Source organism: Drosophila pseudoobscura, chromosome 4 (genome assembly GCF_009870125.1).
Source record: "Drosophila pseudoobscura strain MV-25-SWS-2005 chromosome 4, UCI_Dpse_MV25, whole genome shotgun sequence".
Taxonomy (NCBI): Eukaryota; Metazoa; Arthropoda; class Insecta; order Diptera; family Drosophilidae; genus Drosophila; species Drosophila pseudoobscura.
Genome location: NC_046681.1, coordinates 28,058,086 through 28,072,173, shown reverse-complemented (window position 1 = coordinate 28,072,173; position 14,088 = coordinate 28,058,086). Strand labels below are relative to the sequence as shown.

Here is a 14,088-nt window from a genome sequence, read left to right as displayed (position 1 = left end):
AAAAATTTTATAAATCATAGAAATATTTTCCAAATTATATCACAATCGAATGATCATATATGTATCTTCCTTACCCGAAAACAAAACAACAAAGGACTCTCACGGGGTATCTTAACCTACGAGCCCCAAAAGCTAAACATATTTTGGTTTGTTTTGTTTCGATTTGTTCTTAATTTGAATTGCAGCAAATCGCTGTTGGAGTTTTTATTTATAAACTTTTTGGTATTTTTACATCATTAAAATGGAATGTTTTTGTGCAGGAAATAAATTAAAAGTTGGCTTTAATTGTTGCTCATACGTAATGTTGCACAATCCAGTGGCCGCTGCACTAGCCTCTGGTCCGGGGTCCGTGGCACGGGGTACGGGGTACGGGGTCCGAGGTCTGGGGTTCAATTGGAAAAAGCCGCTTAGCCTTTGTTCTGTTTGGTTTTCAGTTCGGCTTGGTTTAGCCGGATTCGGTTTTAGTTTCGATTCAATTTGGGCTCGCATTTGGTTTTGTTGGAGTTACGCATTGTTCCGAGTATGTGCCTCTTGTAGGGGTTTTCGGGTTTTTGGGTTCTGCGCCCCGCTGCAAATCGCTTGAATGTCGTTCAAGCGATTTATGAATAGTGAATGCAGCTTTTGGGGGGTTTAACGGTGCTGTCGGTGTCGGACAAGCCGTGCGATTTGCAATTCGATTTCAAAGCTGTTAACACACACAAGCACACACACGCAAATCATTGCGAATAATTACGTATTTGCTTTTGTTGATTAACTGTGGGAATATTGGCATTACGGTGGGGTGTCTGGGTCTTGGGAGGGGAGTGGCATTATGGCACGAATTTGCAACCCATTCAAGGCAAAGACCATAATTATTGAACTCCAAAGTGGATTAAAACTTAGTCATGGAAAAGTCTAAAAGGACGGGAAATGGAATTTAAGCAAACACTTGTTTCATTTATCAACAAATCTGGCTACATTTTAATGCGGATTATTCGCTTTGCTTTCATTGAAAATGTAGAATAAAACGTAGAACTTGGACTTTAAGTGGCTATAGGAATATTATCTCGAAAGTCTATATTCTCGTGCGAATTCTTCGAAAATTCTTTAAAAATGAACCAGGATCTAATCAATTTTCAAGCACATCATTAGTCTTAGTTCGTTCGGGCTTTCTCTCTGGGATTTTTCAACACATTCTTCTGCATTTTCCCTATTCATCTACCATTTAATTAATCCCCTGATTGGAACTCCAAGTGCAATCGCCACGCCTGTTTATGAACATTTTCCAATCATTTGCACGGAAATTCCCTCTCAATCATCCGCTTATTTGCAACACCCAGGACTATATGTATGTATCCGCAATATCCCAACGAATCATCATGTGATACCTCTCCAGCATTCACTTATCCACTAATTAACTAATTGGCATAGAAAATCCAATTGCAATTCGGCGAATCGCAGAATTTTTCCATGACTCGGGAAGCTAATTGTGGACCCACTCCGCACTCCGGCAAGCGATGGCCCGGTAATGGCCAAGAGTAACGGGAATCTGCCCCGATTCAATACGCTGATTGATTGTGAATAAGCAATGGTTCGGTTATGAATCGAGCCTCTGTCTCCGCCTCCTTCTACGCCTCTTTTTGCGATGGATAGTGCCAGTAGCTGCATAACTAAATTAGGCAGCCGCGTGAAACGTGAGGGGCATGCCACAGCAGCGGCAGCTCCATTCGGTTCAATCTAATCCAAGTTATGTAATAAAAGATTCACTGAACAGAGTGCGGCCTGGCCTGGCCGGTGACCAAAGTGAAATATTAAGCAGTCAGCAGTCTGGTTCTGCTTCCGGCTTCTGCTGCTGCTGCTGGTTTTGGTTTTGGTTCCAGTTAGAGGATGCATCCGCCCAAAGAAATATCGCGTACAATGAAATGAAATATGGGTGGTGCACTGCAAGAAAAAACTAAAGAGAATTCGGTACTTCAAAAAGGAGGAGGTTCTGGTTTTCAGGTGAAAAGCACTGCAGGAAATGGTTTTCTCTATCAATGGTATATCTTTGTTTTCAGTGTATCTTCTATACACAATGTCCAGAAGGGGTCTCCAATTGTCAGCGAAAAATGCTTTTGGACCCCAGCCCGATGAAATGGTGCGCAAAAGGGAAACCCAAATGGACACAGAGATTCGGAGCCAGAGACACAGCGGAAGGAAGCGGAAATGGCCACCTTAATGATAATATATACATATATATACAGCACAGTGTCAGATGTAAGTTTTCGCACATGTTGCCAGAACAATCGCCAGTCATTGGAGGGAAATGGACAGGGCAGAGGGTGAGGGAGAGAGAGAGGTAGAAAGACAAAGTGTTTTAGTTACAAATAATAGTGAAAGTATTTGTCTTGACGGGGGGGAAATGTTTTTGTGATTTATAAAGATTTATTTTGGATATATATTTGAATTTTATTGGTATTATATCTCAAGGAATTCATTCGACCAAATGATGATTTAATCTATCTTTAAGCTTCTAACCCATTCTAAGCCCATTAGAAAAAGTTCCTAAAACCCACAAGAAAAAGAGAAAAACTTAAATTTGTGGGAGTCCAAGTCCAAACTGTGTTTTCGCCGAAAGGATTTCTCTAATGCGCCTAATTGAAACTGCAATTAGGCGAAACATTTTGGCACTGCTACTGCTGCTCCTGCTCCTCCTTCCGCCCCTAACTCTCTAATTAACACGCCTTTTAAATTATTAATTGCTGCACTTAATTTATAGGCTATACTCTCCCGCCATACCCTGGAAAACCATTTAACCCTCGTGCTGTAGGCTAAGGGAACAAATTGCAATTTGTTTCAAGTGTTCCGGCGGCGGGCGGGCGGGCGGGCGGCAGGACAAAGTTTTCTCCTTGTGTCTTGTGTCGTTTGGTGGGGAAAACCCGTGGATGGGGGGAGTGGAAAAACTATCTGCTAACTGTGATTTTTGTGCCTCAAAAAGTTGCAATTTGTCTTTCTACCTTTGCTCTCTCCGGCTATGATTGTTGTTGCTTTTCCTGTTCTACTAGTAGCAGTTTTTTTTTGTTCAAGTCTAAATTGAATTGCAAGTCGAAAGTTTTGCCATATGCTTCCAGTCGTTCTGTAGGGTTTTCCCCCCACTCCTTTCCATTCCATTTGATTTGAAAATTAATTAGGAATGGGGCCCCTGCATAACGGTTCTGATTCTTGAGAACAACCGTAAGAATTTTGTTTTTTATTGAGATTTATTGAATGAATTTCTGAAATTAAAATAATGCAAATAAGCCACAAAATATACTGTGTGGAAAACAGCAAAGAGACACAGATAACAAAGCAACAAAGTTTCCTCCTTGTTTCCCTGTTTCTCTTTCGTTCTCTTGTTTCCATCTCTTTTACAACTCCGATGATGGTCAATGGCCAGAAGCAAATGCCATGCCCTGGAGCACAGTGTAAATGAAAGGTTGCTTTAATGGGGGGAAAAGGGGGGGAACGGAATGGATGGCTGGAAAAGTGAAGGAATGGCTGGCTGGCTGATGGCTGCAGCTGCAGTTCTTTTTGGGTGAAGAGCGACTTTCGAGGGCGACAGCATTCTTTTTAATGAGTGGCTGACGAGTGGCTGGAAATACCAGGAAAAACCAACACACACACACAAAAGAGCACAGCACAGAACCCTATGAATTCCATTAGAAAACTTGTTTTTCCGCCGCAAGGTGTTAATTTAAGCAAAGCTTAACAGACAGTTCCACAAAAGATTAGTTAATTTCATCTGCATATTTATTACGGCTCATATTCAACGTATTCCTCTTCGGGGAGAACTTTTCATGGCATGGAATTCTGTCAGGCATGAAAATTATCATTCCCTGCGCTTTATTTTAATCATTCTTTTGTAAATGGGCGCACATTTTCCACTAATTTTCCAAGTAAAAAGTTGGGAAAACTGTTCATGGTTGGATTGGATTGAGGCTTTTAGTGTTTTGGGAGTTTTTTAGATTTTTGGGAATTTTTATGGGCATCAAAAAAAGCTGAAATTAGTTAGGAAAACTCTTATGAGGTTTAAGTAAATATTTTTAACTTTTTAAAACTCCCGATTGATTTTTTAAAGATTTTTCTACTAGTTTTCCTTCTATAAATTATACTATATATATAATAATCGAGTTTTCGAAGTACTTTCTGCCTAAATTAATTTTATTATTATTTATTTCAATACATATTTATTTCGAAGATATTGTTATAAGAAATCTCTGATGTAACACTCTCCCTTCTCCTCTTTTTCTCCCCCTATTGATAGATTCTTCTCTAAGTTTTCCTTCTATAAATTATTCTATATATATAATATTCGAGTTTTAGAAGTAGTTTCTCCCTAAATTGATTTTATTATCCCTCAATTTTGTGCTCCGCCTTAGAAATATTTCTATATTTTTCGATTTTGAAAATATTTTTATAAGAAATCTCTTTTAAAACGTTGAAATGTTGGGCTAAGAAAATTCCTTTTCTTTTGCTAAAAATATACGAAAAGAATGCTTTTTATTTGGGCTTTATAGGCGGAGCATAAAAGTCTCATTTCGGCGAAACTTCTGGATATAAAAGAAACAGTCGCTTGATGTGGAATTCCTGTTTATTTTCTCTTCGGCTTGAACTGAAATGAAATGAAATGGAAATGAAATCTAAAGCAGAATCGCCAGCGCAGAGCCAGAGCCAGAGCACATACTCCTTGTATTTCTGGCCAAAATTTATGCTTGCGAAAAAATTCTGCCCAAGAGAGAGGATGACAAATAAAACAAAAACCCCGAGATAGAGGGAGAGGAAAACGGTTTTTCCGCCATGGGGGAATGCTGAAAATTCCATGGCGACTGGCGAATGCATTTTCTGTCGCATTTCCTGCCACAGCGTGCAGCATAAAATAACGGCAAAGCAACATAAACACGTGCCAGGGCCCCCCTCCGTCTAATGTCGGCCATTTCCTGCTGGCCAAAAACTGTAGGCCAAAACTCAGGCCGGATCGGAAGCAGGAGAGAGCGGAATGCATAAAAGCAAGCGTCACCAACAGCAGCAGCAGCAGCAGCCGTAAAAGAAGCGTCCTACGGCCGTATAGCCGTAGAGCTGGAACCTTAGTCGGAGAGGGGCAGAGCACTGGTCAGGAGAGGGTCCCAGGAGGACCTCTTTAGCAGACAGCTTCTGCCTCTTCTCACACTCCCGCAGCCACTGCTGGGAGACTGAAGGACAGCAGGAAACCTCAAAAAGAGAGTGTCTGCGGAATAGCAGCAGTGGGCAGAGGAGTCGCCTGGGGAATACCCTTCGAAAACTTTTGACGCATTACAAAGTGATTAAGGTTGAAGGGTGAAGGTGAATATTTGAGAACTTTAAATATCAGGATGTGGAGAGTAGTTGAAAGGGACCTTGATAAGGTAAGGAATGTACGTATAGTATGTCGTCTTCAAAATGTAAACGAACGGTAACGTTGAGAGCTGCGGCAAGGGCCTGTGCTCTACTTTTACATCCTGTATATTCCTAAGCTCTTCGGTTTGGACAAATTTATACCCTACAACTAATGGTATGGGTTTCCTAAAGGGAATTCATACTCTATAAGAAGCCCATAGCCAAAAGAATGAAGAAATAGAATCAAATGCAGAAGAATAACACCAAATAGAATAAGAATAAACAAGAAATAGAAGAAGAAACACACAAATATTAAGAAAAACGTACTAAAAACATAAACAAATAGCAGAAGAAAGCAACAACAAACACAACCGCTCTTGGCAGCAGAAGGAGAAGAATGCAAAGACCACATAGAAGAGCGAGGGGAGCGGGTGCGGCAGGAACCGACAACAGTAACCACGAAAGAGGGTGTGGGAGGGAGATGGAGAGAGTGAGAAATATGTTAATAAAGTGCCACATCTAGCGGGAGGTGGGGAGAGTGCCCGGCCTAGCCTTAACGCGATAAACGCTGGATGAATGACCTCTCCCTCGCCCTCTCCTCTCACGCTCTCTCTCGCTCTCCCTCTCCCTCTCTTCCTTTCAGAAACAGATGCGGCTGCCCCTCTCACTCCTTTGCCGCCTGGCCTGCTCCTTCGGCTAACAATATTCTGCAGCTGCAAAGAAAATACAGTTCTTTTCTGTTAGCCAGTGGCGCCATCCTTCTTCTGCTCCTCCTAATAGGCCAACAAAAATCTCTGTTGGTATAATGATGCCACTGACAACTGCAACTGCAACGCTGGCGGCAGAGGAGGATCCAGAGGCAGAGCGTAGACGGCATTCTGTGTGCTCTGCTCGGGTTTGCTCTCTGTGCTTGGCAGGCTTTTGATACCCTAGCAGAGAGGGTATGCTGGATCATTACAAACCCAATCCAAGCAGAATAGAACATATACATACATATGTACATATGTCCATGCTTGTAGGCTTAAAGGCGGCCTCGGGTATTCCGTAGCTAGAATTTCAACAAAGCCTGCCCTCGCTATAAGTATGTATGCGTGTGGCTCGAAGGAGACTTCGGTCCCGAATATTTGTCGTCGATCGTTGAAACTCGGCTGTCGCCTCTCTTTGAGCGACGGCCGCTGCTAGCCTCTCTCTCTGTCTCTGTTAACTGCTCTGTTAACTCTGCCGACTTCTTTGCTCTCCCTCCAAATCGCAAATAAATTCCTAATCAGAATCCCTGAATAGTAATCCCCCAGGGTATCAATAGCTCGACTTCTTAAGTCCAGCCTGCCTTATTTTTGTAAGTTATGCATTCTCGTTCTTCTTCTTCCACTCGTCTTTTGTTTGTGTGTGAGTCTGCATTTCTTCTTTCGAGTTCATTGCCGCGGCGACTCATTTGTATTCTTTCTCCCCCTCGCGCTCGCGCCTGCACTCTGCTCAACCATCCCGCTTTGGCATGCACTCTGCTGCTCCTCCCCTCCAGCTGTGTGCCTCTCCCTCTCTGGCACTTGCACTTGCCTTCGTTTTCCCATTTTACATTCAACATAATCATCACCATCATTATGATGAGCCCTGTCTTCTTCCCACTTGACTTGCCATTCAGTCGGTGTTCATTAGCTTTGTCTGCTCTGCCTCTCGCGATGTTCCCCTCCCCACCCCGATCATAATTGAATTATCCCCGCGAGAGGCGGGGGCAACAGATTTTGGCAGAGAGGAAGTGGCTTCTGTGGCTTTTGTGGGCCATATAACGAAACTTGGTTACTACCTTGTACGCCAGGCATTCGGAGTAGTAACTAAAAAGATGCGAGTGCGTCTTGAAGGTTGTGGCGATGAGTAGTGAAGATGGATTGCGGTTGGGGCTCCTTAGATAGGCGTAACATTAGTTGCAGCCAGAGAAACTCCACTGTAATTCATGGCCTAAACGTTCCACTGCACTCTGGCCATCAAGGCATTCTTCAGTGCCTCAAAGCTCAAATATTACTTCCCCAATTACACCTGTTTCTCCAGTAATTGCTATATCTGTGGCCACTGTGGCTCTCTGCTGGGCAGGTGGGAAGGCACCCAGTTTCCTAGAAACCATAATTTGCACGCTTTCTTCTCCAAACCCCCAGACACGAGGAGGCAGCCCTCTCTCTCTGCCTCTTTCACTCATGCTTTAGCACATTTTCGAAATATTTTCGAGTTCACGATCAAGATCAACGAAAGAGAATCATAAAGAACGAAGAACGAAGAGAAACAAAGTCATTGAGGCAGCTAATGAAGCCAACAAAGAAGATGCTTCTTTACTGAGAAGTACCGAACGCATGTTGCCCCAGCATCTGCCTCTGCCTCACACCCTTCCCCCCCTTCCACATTTTGACTTTCATTTCTTCATACAGTTAGACACTTTTATTGTGTTTCACATTACTTTTGTGTGCGTCGATGTGTGCGTCTGTGTCTGTGTGTGTTTGCGCTTTGCTTTATTCTCATCTCTTTTCCACTTTTTGTTTGTGTTTTGGTTTATTTGGACTTTTCCTGAATTTCTATTTCCAGCACAGATAACAATTTCTATAAGCAAAGTGCGATATTTCACGAGAGACCCGACGTGGCCTAGAGATGGTATCAAGGACTCCCCGACTACCGGGAGACGGTTACCGGAGCCGGGGATTCGACTTGACTCCGGCAATACGGAGCGCATTATTTGTGCCCTTTTGTGGCATTGTTTTTCTTTTGTCGAATCTCGTTTTTCTTTCGTTGTTGCTCTCTTCTATCTGCAGCTTTTATTTTGCGTATTTTTGGCATTCCCTCAGACGTTTTGGCAACTTTTCCGGGCTAACTTTATTTGATACTTGGGGAACTTCCCAGAGAAGAGTTAAGCCGAAAGGTCCAGAGGCTTAGCAGAGGAGGGTCTATGGTTAAGTGTAGTTCCTTAAGCCGCAAGTCAAAGGTAGGGAATACGTAGGAATAGTGTCGGGGAATCCCTTTTTATACTGTGAAATATGTACTAGATCTCCCCCCTCCGACTACGCCCCTGCTTAATAGTTCTTTCTGTTTGTATGTTTCGGGATGTTTGCAGTTTCCAACAAAAGCAAATATAAATTGCAATAGATTAATGTTAAAGTCGTGACTGGGGCCAACGCAGAAATTGCGAAACAAAGGCGGGAGAGTGGAAGCCACCGTCAAGAAGAGAATCTGAATCAAATTTGGTCTCAAATTACTCAAAGGGAAATTTCAATTGAGATAATAGGAACAGATTCAGCGCAGTGCCCTCCAAATGCTGCACCAAGATTTTTACTAATTGCTGAAAAATGGCTCCTCGATTTCATGAGACGCGTGACAGTAATTTAGGGATTTTTACAGACTATTTTGGGATTTATTTAATGTGGAATAGAGAAGAAATCTCATCCAATTATTTTGGTAGAATTTTTTGTTCAAGATTTCAGAGCTGCAAAGCCATGGATTTCTTTATTCCCCAATGATTTTCCAATGATTTTTTTTCGGGTGTCTGTAATTTCCACGACAAAACCAAACTCAATTTCCATCAAGCTGAAAAACCTTTTTGAAATTAAATTAAGCTCTTAACACTGCCGGGGAAAAGCGAAACAATGCGCCACGTTGGGTGTTTCTTTTTCCCGCTTTTTCACACAGACAGACAGACGTACGGACAGACAGACGGACGGACAAGACTGTCAGACACAACAGAGACACTACTGACAAAACCCAAACCCAAACCGAAAACCGAGACCATTTCCGCTCGGAGATTTCGGGCTGCCACCGAACGTACAGAGGAACTCAATTGGGCAACCCTCTCGCGGCGGGCAGACACTTGTGCATATTAATTGCTTATTGAGCAGAATTCTCCCTGGCAGCTCCTCCTGCATATATACAATGCGAGAGGCAGTGGGGCAGGGGGGGAAAATGGAAGGAAAACAACAAGCAACATGAAAGCACAAAAGTACCTTCGATATTCCGACTAGGGTTACCCAGTAGTTGGAGGTATTCTTTGGATTGAATGGATCTCGGGAGGTACAATGAATAGCCTCGCAAAAAATCTACGAAAATATATGCATCCTCTACTGAATAGAATACCGAATAGCATATACCGATAATACTACAATATCCTATATTAATTACAATCATTTTGGGTTAAGTTGCAACTATTTCCATTCCTTTATTATAGACCATAACAATGTATAATTTGTAGACTGTCCAATCGGCGTTCCATATCTTTATGGCAATTATCTCAATTTATGACAATTTTCAAAAGGAATCTTTAAATTACTTAGTATATGATATTTTGGGTTTAAGCCTCCTCCCCACTCGCTTCGCTTATGCGTCAACCCTGGCTCACTCGCTTTGCCCGCTTGCGCATATATGAGTAGAATATCGGACGACGACGTAGCAAAACGACCCAGAACAATTCGAAATATCTGTACTATATAGATCCGAATATTACACTCATATCATGCATTTCCAAGCACTTTTTCTTTTTATTACTTACAACCCAACAGCTTATTACACTCTTTTTCTGTACATTGACAGGGTACGACAGAATTGTTTGGGAAAATCCTCAGGCACAGCCAAAGCCCTTTTTTATTATTATTCTTTATCAGTTTCAATCACTCAATCGCACCCAGTACCCCGTACCCTGTAACCCCGCACCCCTTAAAGCCGCACCACTGCTCCTGCTCCTGCTCCAGCTCCTGCTCTGGCTTCCATTCATTCAGGCACTCACTCACTCGCTCATTCATTCATGCAGGGTCTCCTTTTCTCACCTGTTTGTTTTGTTGTTGTTTCTTGTCACTAGCCTCGGTTTGGCCTCACTTTGTACTCCTCCCCCTCCTCCTGCTGCTGCTGCTGCTGCTGCAGCCACACTCCTCTCTCTGCCGCTCTGCCTCTCTGTTCCTCTCACGTGTCGAAACAAGCGTTTTCCGGCCTGAGTTTTTCGTTTTCCAGAGGGGTCGTGAGGTCTGGGATTCGGTGGTAGCCCTTTTGTTGCAGCCACTTGTGCGGCTCTCTCCCTCTCTCTCTCTCTCTCTCTCTCTCTCTTTTTTCGGGTGGCCCTTTACGGGTTGACAAAATGCCAAACGCCTGAAAATTCCTTTAGTTGTTCGCCTTCTTTTTTTTGGTGGTTTTTATTTTTATTTTGGTTTTTTTGAATATTCAGTGGTTTTTAGGTGACTTTTTAAGGAATATTTTTGGTCGTTTGTTGGCTACTTTTTTAGGAGATATTTTTAACGTTTTTATTAATTTTTTTTGGGTCGTTTTGTAATAATTGGTTTTCAGTTTCCGCGCGAATCTTAAATTTGGTTTTGTTTTCTGTTTGATAAAAAATGTTGGGTTTTATTGTTGCTGTTCTCGTTAACCTTTTCCGCCGTTCTACCGTTCCACCGTGCACGTGTTTGACTTTTCATTTTCCTTCTGGCCTCAGCTGTTTTTTGTGGCAACCTGTTTGCCCATTTGGTGGAATGTTTCCGTGTGGTTTTCCCCGCCCTCCGAAAACCAACCGAGAATGAATGAATGAATGAGAACTGGGCCTGGAATGCCACGAATAATAATTATGATTGCCAGTCGGCCAGTCCGGCGATAAATGTGAAATGTTGTCTGTTTGAGGCACATGCTTTTATAACGAATTTAAAGGCTTTTTTTCGACATAAAATTCTTGTTTTGGTTTTGGTATTTTATTTGATTGGAATAAATATCAGAAAAGGGTTTGGTTTGGAATTTCACTTCACATATTTATTTGCGGAAAAATGCGTTTTGTTTTTTTAGCCAGTTGTTCCATCGAAAGAGTACTCAAACATTTACAAATCGTACTCGTATCGGTTCACAAGTTACCAAATGCATGGCAAATCAATTGATTTATTTATTTGTTTGTTTGGCTATGCCAATATTTATTTGATTTCTACTCTACGCATATTTTTCTATCCAATTTTCTCTCTTCGCAGCAAATGAACGGCTGTAAAATCAGATTCCAGAACCCAATCAATTAACGGGGGTTTCGGTTTCGCTACAAGAAGTCGGTCAATCTATAATGTCTGGCCATATACATATGTATCTATGTATGGGTGTGTGTGTGTGTGCTTTCGATGGGTATTTGTCTGCAGACAGTTTTCGAGCCAAGTTTGCTTTAAATTTAATTAAGCCTTCTTCTGCTTTGATTCTGCTGCCTTTTAGCTTTTTATTTATTTTTTTTTTTTGTGAAGACCAGGCCCCAAGCGCGAAGCCTCCCAAAGATGGGGTGAACGCAGAGACGCAGTCGGGGGGGACTTGGGGAGTGGGTCTGGGACCTGCCGAGTGGCTTTCTAAACACAAAGATGCACGCTTGGCTGGCGCTGCCCACTCGAGAACATAGTAGTAGAAATGTATGGTCTTTGGGACGAAGTATGGGATACCCTTGAAAAACTATCATTAGAGGATGATGCAGGCATGGGATTTGGAATCGAATTGGCCGAGTTTTTGGGTTGTTGAATTTGATGGGAATATCTTTCAGAAACAAAAAAAGACAAGGAATGCTTTTTCCCACCATCAAGCCTGTCTTTATAGCCTATATTTTCTTTTTTCTATTCTCTCTTCATAGGCCCCCAAAATAGTCCGCAACCATCATACCCCACCACTGCAGGGGTATCTCTAAAAGCCAGCAGTGCTAGGCGGCCGTGGTAGCGGCGGACCGCTAACGGTAAATCAAATGAAAAACTTCTATTGATACGGTGCTGAGAACCAGACGGAGACGGTGACGGCGGGGAGACGGGAACCGGTGACAGCGACTGTGACTGCGACTGCGACGACGACGTCACGGCGCGCGTTTAAGATTCCTCTTAGAGCCGAAGCCGGAGACCCGCTGCTGTTGCTGCTCTTCGAATCGAGTTCAATCAAAGAGCATTAGATAGAACAGAACCCAAAGATGTTTGTGTGGAACAAAAAACAGGTTCTCAAACAGGATAGGTTTATTTTTTTTTTTTTTAGATATTTTGTGTGTTTGAATTATAAATAACAAAAAAACACATGCAAAATTAACACCAACACATAAGCACACACAATGGTTAAGATGAGGGGATGGCGGGGGTTTAGGGAAACACAAATGTTTGAGGGAAAGAAACACGCTTTTCACATACTCTCTGTAACGACCACGACTCTGCCGCTTCGATGCGACGCGCTGAACCGCTGGCAGGTGACTGAAAGCAGCAGGCAGCAGACAGCGTATTATATGAAGATAGTGTTTTCCAAACTTTTTTTAAAAAAGATCAAGATCAAATGAAGACAAAGATTAATAAAGATCTTTTCTCAGATTGATATGTTTTTAGACACATTCATGCATATAATGAGTGTCTTGCGTATATATCTCGATCCCGATACCCATTGTTGGTTTCTGTAAGAAGAGCACTCCCTTCAAAATACCCTTGAAATACCTTTAAAACAGAGACTGACTGGTTTTGGCCTTTATTGATACATTAGATGGAAAACATTTGATCAATTCTAGAACATCCATTTCTCCAGGGTATGCAAAATGTTGTTCAATCCGTGCCATGTTGAGGAACAATGCTGCTCGATTTCTCGGCACTTGAGTCTGGCTCATACAATGTAAATGTTGCCAGCAACATAAGACGAGGAAAAATCCCTCCACGAAGAGAGGATATACCATCACAAAATATAGAGAAAATCCCAAAAAAGAGAGCAAGTCCCGGCCGGCACGTAGCAGCAGCAGCCGAAGACCCACTGCTGGCCACTGTTAGCGCCGGCAGAGCTGAGCCGAAGTTAAAGCAGCGACGCAACAGCAAACGGAGACTGAGCTGCTGTTAACTTAACAGTGGTTCGCATTGGCATGCCGCTTTTTGCATGTTTTTTTTCGGGGGTTCGTGATTTGAATGCATTTTTTTTTGGAGGTTTAATAACCCTGCGAAAAGTGTTGGGAATCTCCAAACATGCAAACACATTTATTGGCTGGTCATTAATTAATTAAATAAGCAAAGTGCAACAATTATCCGCTCGATGGGAGGAAATGAGAGGCAAACGATTTTGGGAAATTATAAAATTTGTCCATAATTATACAGAATTTGAACTTTAATTGGATTTGGATTATGGGTATTGTAAATTCTGACTACAGAAAATAGGTGATTCGTTTTTGAAATGTAAGAACATCCATACCAAAGCCACGGGGCAAGCCTCTGCACAGGAACAGATAACCCAAATGTTGCTTACAGCGCCAGATAGCATTCTTGTATGTTATCTTTAACAGCAGCTGTTTATAATTACAGCCTGCTGTTCGCTTAGACTGCTAACAACAGAGTAAGCGCTCCGCACAAAACCCCAACAAAACTGTAAACGGAATCCCCATAAATCCCACATGCCACGCATCCCTTCAGCCAAGAAAATAAAAACGAAAATAACTAAACTTTAAGCACAACTAATTATGTAAGAGCAATATATGTTGGCAGCTTTAAATAGTTGCCCGTTAAGACGTGCCGCGAAATACCTGAAATACTTGCCAGTTTATGCTTCAGCTTCGGTTCGAGTTGCAGCTTAAAAGATTCTTCAGAAAAGTTCAAGCACGCTGGAGCTTAACAATTTTGATTTTCCTCTTACGAATTTTTCGGAAAAATACCCCTTGTATGTTGTACATGGATTTATGGTATTTTGTGGACTTTGCAGGATATCTGTATATGTATAACTATAAGTGCAGGACATGCTTTTGCAGTAGCAATTGTGAGAATTTAGAAGAATATC

The 14,088-nt window shown here is 42.2% G+C and overlaps 1 protein-coding gene across 3 annotated transcripts in view; it reads right to left on the bottom strand.

The window, feature by feature from the left end:
• Window positions 1–12,580, bottom strand: part of haf (leucine-rich repeat and fibronectin type-III domain-containing protein hattifattener) — a 62,629-nt gene extending 50,049 nt beyond the window's left edge. Inside the window, exons 1-2 of one of the 3 annotated variants that reach the window (XM_033379709.1) lie at window positions 12,480–12,570; window positions 10,140–10,580 (exon numbers count right to left, since the gene is read on the bottom strand). The gene's annotated coding sequence lies outside the window, so the exon portion shown is untranslated. Of the gene's footprint in view, window positions 1–10,139; window positions 10,581–10,614; window positions 10,684–12,479 lie in introns of those variants that run through there. The other 2 variants (XM_033379710.1, XR_004469102.1) reach the window with 2 other exon arrangements.
• Between the last annotated feature and the right edge of the window lie 1,508 nt (window positions 12,581–14,088).